General features: G+C 42.7%; 1 protein-coding gene across 1 annotated transcript in view; it reads right to left on the bottom strand.

Moving 5' to 3' along the window:
• The window catches only part of LOC111955841 (gamma-aminobutyric acid type B receptor subunit 2-like), a 506,723-nt gene that overhangs the window by 57,867 nt on the left and 442,171 nt on the right, over positions 1–6,685 (bottom strand).

Raw genomic sequence — 6,685 nt, 5'->3', positions numbered from 1 at the left:
CTGTGAATAACCACAACCATCAGCAGAACAACCCTGTGACCTAACTCCCACCATGCAGGCGATATACATCTGTCACCCTGATCCACCATGCAGGCAGATATAACCGCTGATCACCATATGCAATCCTGACTACCACCATGCAGCAGATATACCTTCGACCTGACTCCACCATGCAGCAGTAACCTGTGACCTGACTCCACTCATGGCAGCAGATATACCCTGTGACCTAACTCCACCATGCAGCAGATATACCCCTGTCGGACTTGACTCACCATGCCAGACATACGCTGTGACCCTTAACTCCACCGATGCAGCAGAATATACCCTGGTCGTACCTACTCCACGCATGCAGCAGATATACCCGTTGACTCACTCACCATGCAATGCAGAACATAACCCTGTGACCATAACTCCACCATGCCAGGCAGATATACTCTTGTCACCTGACTCCACCATGCAGCAGATATACCCTAGTGACCTAACTCCACCATGCAGCAGATATACTACTGTCACCTGATCCACGCATGCAGGCAGATATACCCTGTCACCTGACTCCCCAATGCAGCAGATATACCGTGGTGACCTAATCCCCATGCAGCAGATATACCCGTGACCTAACTTCCACCATGCAGCAGATATACCTGTGATTGATCTCCACATGCCAAGCCAGACAATACCCTGTGACTTAACTCCACGCATGCCGCAGATACGCCTGGCACCTGACTCCACCTGCAGGCGATATACCCTGCCTGCTGTGCCAGCTATTCTACATCCTCTCTTTAGTAAATCATCCTGCACCACACACACACAAAACACACACCACACACACACACCACCACAGACACACACACACAACACACACACACAACACAACACACACACATGTACCACACACACACACACACACACACCACACACTCATCCACAGGAGCATACAGAACAGGGTGAATGTACACTTCCACCTCTACAGTAGATGAGCTAGCAAGATATGACGCACATGATCCGTCAGCTGTAAGGTTCTCTCTTCGAACTGTATGCTCTCTCATCTGTTTCACTCTCTCTCTTTCTCGCTCACTGAAATAGAGCGGACTCAGATAGAGGTGCCGGTTTAGATCTAGGTACAACTGTCCCGGCACCTCTGTTAGAAGTTGTGGTAGTGACCAGTAGGACTATTTTCCTTGTCCCCACCCCCCATTTTTATGCTGTTGCTAATCTCTGTTTATGATCCATGCATAGTCACTTTACCTCTACCTACATGTACACACTAAACGTTTTAGAACACCTACTACTCATTCTAGGTTTTTTCTTGATTTTTACTATTTTCTACATTGTAGAATAATAGTGAAGACATCAAAACTATGAAATAACACATATGGAATCATGTAGTAACCAAAAAAGTGTTAAACACTTTGCCTTGATGAGAGCTTTGCACACTCTTGGCATTCTCTAAACCAGCTTCACCTGGAATGCTTTTCCAACAGTCTTGAAGGAGTTCCCACATATGCTGAGCACTTGTTGGCTGCTTTGTCTTCACTCTGCGGTCCGACTCATCCCAAAGCATCTCAATTTGGTTAAGGTCGGGGGATTGTGGAGGCCAAGTTATCTGATGCAGCACTCCATCACTCTCCTTCTTGATCATATAGCCCTTACACAGCCTGGAGGTGTGTTGGGTCAATGTCCTGTTGAAAAACAAATGATAGTCCCACTAAGCACAAACCAGATGGGATAGCGTATCACTGCAGAATGCTGTGGTAGCCATGCTGGTTAAGTGTGCCTGGAATTGTAAATAAATCACAGACAGTGTCACCAGCAAAGCACCCCCACACCATCACACCTCCTCCTCCATGCTTTACGGTGGGAAATACACCGTTCACCCACACCACATCTCACAAAGACACGGCGGTTGGAACCAAAAATCTCCAATTTGGACTCCAGACCAAAGGACAATTTCCACCGGTTTAATGTCCATTGCTCGTGTTTCTTGAGCAAGCAAGTCTCTTCTTCTTATTGGTGTCCTTTGGTAGTGGTTTCTTTGCAGCAATTCGACCATGAAGGTCTGATTAACGCTGTCTCCTCTGAACAGTTGATGTTGAGATGTATCTGTTACTTGAACTCTATGAAGCATTTCTTTGGGCTCCAATTTCTGAATTGGTAACTCTAATGAACGTATCCTCTGCAGCAGAGGTAACTCTGGGTCTTCCATTCCTGTGGCGGTCCTCATGAGAGTAAGTGTCATCATAGCGCTTGATGGTTTTTACGACTGCAGTTGAAGAAATTTTAAAGTTCTTGAAATGTTCCGTATTGACTGACCTTCATGTCTTAAAGTAATGATGGACTGTCGTTTCTCTTTGCTTATTTGAGCTGTTCTTGCCATAATATGGACTTGGTCTTTTACCAAATAGGGCTATCTTCTGTATACCCCCCCTACTTTGTCACAACACAACTGATTAGCTCAAACGAAGGAAAGAAATTTCACAAATTAACTTTTAAGAAGGCACACCTGTTAATTGAAGCTGGTTGAGAGAATGCCAAGAGTGTGCAAAGCTGTCATCAAGGCAAACGGTGGCTATTTGAAGAATCTCAAATATAAAATATATTTTTATTTGTTTAACACTTTTTTGGTTGCTACATGATTCCATATGTGTTATTTCATAGTTTTGATGTCTTCACTGTTATTCTACAATGTAGAAAATAGTACAAATAAAGAAAAACCTTGCTACTGTTATTTTAATGTTGCTCCTTAATTATTTGTTATTTTTCAATTTTTTCAATTTATTTAATTTGATTTATTTTAGTAAATATTTTCTCAACACTTTTTTTTCTTAAAACTGCATTGTTGGTTAAGGGCTTGTAAGTAAGCATTTCACTGTCAGGTCTACACATGTTGTATTCGGCGCATGTGACAAATACAATTTGATTTGATTTGATTTAGGAGACAGATGTACAGAACACAAACTGATTAGCAAACACAGGCACACACTGGTGATGGAGGAAATCGATACAGTTACATATCCCAATATTATTTATTGAATATATTATATCAATATTGGACTCCAAGTATCGGTAAAAAATGTGCTACTGTAGGTACCGTTAGCTAGCGCTAGTCGGCTGTACCTGCACCAAAACTCTGGTATTTTTCATCCTGTAGCTTGTTCTCCATCTTCTTTTTAAATAGTGAGCTAACATGTTTTCAGCACTTTTATTACCCTGACTCGTTTTCTCATGGGTCTCTCTCGTCTCTCTGCAGCAGACATATAGTGAGCAATATGTTTGGAACATCAAATCACAATTGAATCGCAGTATCGAATTGCAATACATCGTGATAATTGTGATAATCACACCGAAGTATTGTGATATATCGTATCGTGAGGTCCCTGGCAATTCCCAGCCCTACACACGCGTAGCAAACAGGAAGTGGAGTGATGGAATAGGTGAAAGTAATGGTGGTTTATGGTAATTAACAGGAAGTGGAGTGATGAAATAGGTGAAAGTGACGGTGGTTTATGGACTGCCACGCAGAAGAAATATCAGCATGCACAGAGAAGCACGAGATTGAACTTCATTCAACTCTCTAGAGTTTTCCCCTTTAGTTAACACTATCAACATTTTGCTCTATTGTGGGAATTGTGCTCGAATCAACTCAATATTAGATACTTCCAATGTAACATACCGAAACAAAACAAACAATTTCTTTCTGGTAGGTAGAGCGCATCGGAGTAAGATTCTATTGCATTGACGAGCACGATTTAGGCCCATACTCTACACTGACCGGTGCGCTATAACCAATCAGAGCTGCAGTAGGCCTATATGCAAATAGCCATTGCCATATATGGATACTGTGCCATTCATGTTGAACTGGACTGTGTTTAAAGCATGAGCGGTTGCGAGTATTGTAGATGTGCTTGTTTTGAGATCAAAGCGAGAGCTGCATGCAGCCACATGTGCACATTTGTTCATATTCTTTATTACTGAGTGAGTTATTAGCCCAGTTATTGCTAATTTCGAGTCAACGATGGGGTAGAGGTGGCTTCCAACAAGAGCTCAAAATGTGTGCATTTCTAGCCATCTTTTAAAAGGGAGTCATGTAAAGAGCTTTCTTTTTATGTCTTAAAGGGGCAGTGTTGTATTTCGAGACAGGCTTGAATAAGCTAAGTAGCCAAAAGGCAGAGCGTAGCATAATTTGTCTGATTCTCTGGTCTGGGAATAATAATTCATGTTATGTTGTAAAGTGGTTTCTTGCATCAAAAAACACAACATTTTCAGTCTCCTCCTTGTCTGAAGGACAAGTGGATAAACAGGTTAATGTCAAGCCCTGCATGTTTTTTCTAAAGTCTCATGGAATCTAGGACTACATTGAACACCACACATTGGCTGCTACTGTAGTCTGAATAATAGAACAGCTATTTCCATGTTAAAATGTTATGGGATGCTTTTTCTCCATTGTTTTTGATGGCAGGCCACTTTGGTAGGTCTACATTATGATCAAATAGCCACAGTTGTCTACTTGGCCACTGTGAAAACTGTAACTTAAAGCGGGACAGCCTCAGTGCTCACAGTAAACGTGCGCAGAAGTTGCACAAAATGTTCACAACATTCAAGTTTGTGCTCAGCAGACCTGAAATTTGTTCAGTGCTGAAATAAATTAGAGGGAACATTGGCCAGCATCCCTGTGGAATGCTTTCGACACCTTGTAGAGTCCATTCCCTGACCAATTGAGGCTGTTCTGAGGAGGGGGGTGTTCTTAACGTTTGGTACTTAATGTATTTATGTCTTATTCAATCTACTCTCTCACTCTACCATCTCTCTCTGATCTCGCTCCCCCTCTCTCTCCAACTGTTTTACCCTTTCTCTCTCTACTGCCTCTCTCTACTTTTTCCTCTACTCTGTCTCTCTCTCTCTCTCTGTCTCTCTCTACTCTTTCCTCTACTCTGTCTCTCTCTGTCTCTCTCTACTCTGTCTCTCTCTCTGTCTCTCTCTACTGCCTCTCTCTACTCTTTCCTCTACTCTTTCCTCTACTCTTTCCTCTACTCTGTCTCTCTCTCTCTCTCTCTCTCTGTCTCTCTCTCTCCTACAGAGAGCCATCCGATCATGAGCTTTAGCATAATGACTAATGAATGATCAGAGAGGAAGTAGAGAGCAGAGAGAAAGTTTCCCCCTACACTACACATTACATCACACAAAACAACAACATACACGCAGTCACGCACAAACAAAGGCCCTCAAATACAGTGACTCAGAGTTGGAGAGACAGATAGTTGGAGAGGCACACACACATATATGCAAGCCCGCGCACACACAGACACACAGATACCCACTCTCTATTTCTCCAGTACACAAACACACCTTCATAGATACAACCACTCTCTTTCAGCAGTCACATGCTCAGGAATGGAGATGGGTGATTGGCTGAGCCCTAGTATGGCGGGCGGGAAAGTGCAGCGTGCCATAGAGGTTAATTACTGCTCTGTCATCTGGTGAGACTTCCTCCCTCTCTACTCTCTCCCCTTCTATCCTCCTCTCTCTCTCCAGGACTAGAGGATAAACATAATTCTATCATACTGTCGTTTCTCTCCTCCCCTCATACCCCCCCTTCCTTCTCCATCTCCCTCTTTCTCTCCTCTTTATGTGTCTCACATAGTTATTTTTGGTGCTTTCTTTTGGCACCTTTCCTAACCCTGTGCTCTCAAACCCAAAATGGAGCTTCACTTCTTGTCACATTCCATCACCTCACACAGAGCCTGAATGCTAGGTGACAGCTGGTAATGAAGCAATAAGGCCCGAGGGGGTGTGGTACTGGACATGGCCAATATACCAAGGCTAAGGGCTGTTTTTATGCATGAACAACTAGGAGTGCCTGGATACAGCCCTTAGCCTTGGTATATTGGCCATATACCACAAACCCCAAAGTGCCTTATTGCTATTAAAAACTGATTACCAAAGTAATTGGAACAGTAAACAGGTAGTTTTACATCATACCCCTGGTATATTGTCTCATATACCTTGTCAATCAGCATCCAGGGCTCAAATGACCCAGTTTATAATATGAAATATACCACAGAGCAAAGATCACTTGATTTAACAGCCAAATAAACAAGAGGTTGACATGTTATCGCTGATGACTAATTAACGCTCACTTTACACTCTAAATTACTGATGTACCCATTGATTCTTGAAGAATATAATGTATGAATGCCTCATTAGGAAACCAAATGGCGGGTCTGCTATTTTGTTGTCTTACAAATTACAGAGTGGGCCTTTAATGTATCATAAGCAGTCATTATATCTTAATGAACGATGGTTTGGCTCGTCGTTTTTACTAGCGACCACCATTATGCCAGGAATTTGATATATTCTATTTGAACACAAGGCACTTAAAGGTTGAGACCTCAGGTTTAATGAGGGCATTCGTTAAGAGTTTCTCCGAGGATATTAGCCTAGCAGAGGGGGTGTTAAGTTTCCTTCAAGACACAAGGACTGCAAATGGCATCCTATTCCCTATATAGTGCCCTACTTTTGACCAGGGCCCATATGGCTTTATGGGAATCTGGTGCCATCTGGGACGCAGACAGAAATTGACTGGTGGAAGGTTTAACAGTCTCATATTGTGTACATCTCTTCCTCTCTGCATGTCTTTCCTGATGCTCTCCGCTAGTATTGATCCAGGACATTCATCATCTTTCCCCTA

This window comes from Salvelinus sp. IW2-2015, linkage group LG31, assembly GCF_002910315.2.
Source record: "Salvelinus sp. IW2-2015 linkage group LG31, ASM291031v2, whole genome shotgun sequence".
NCBI classification, from domain to species: Eukaryota; Metazoa; Chordata; class Actinopteri; order Salmoniformes; family Salmonidae; genus Salvelinus; species Salvelinus sp. IW2-2015.
This window is presented reverse-complemented; position numbering and strand designations above follow the sequence as displayed.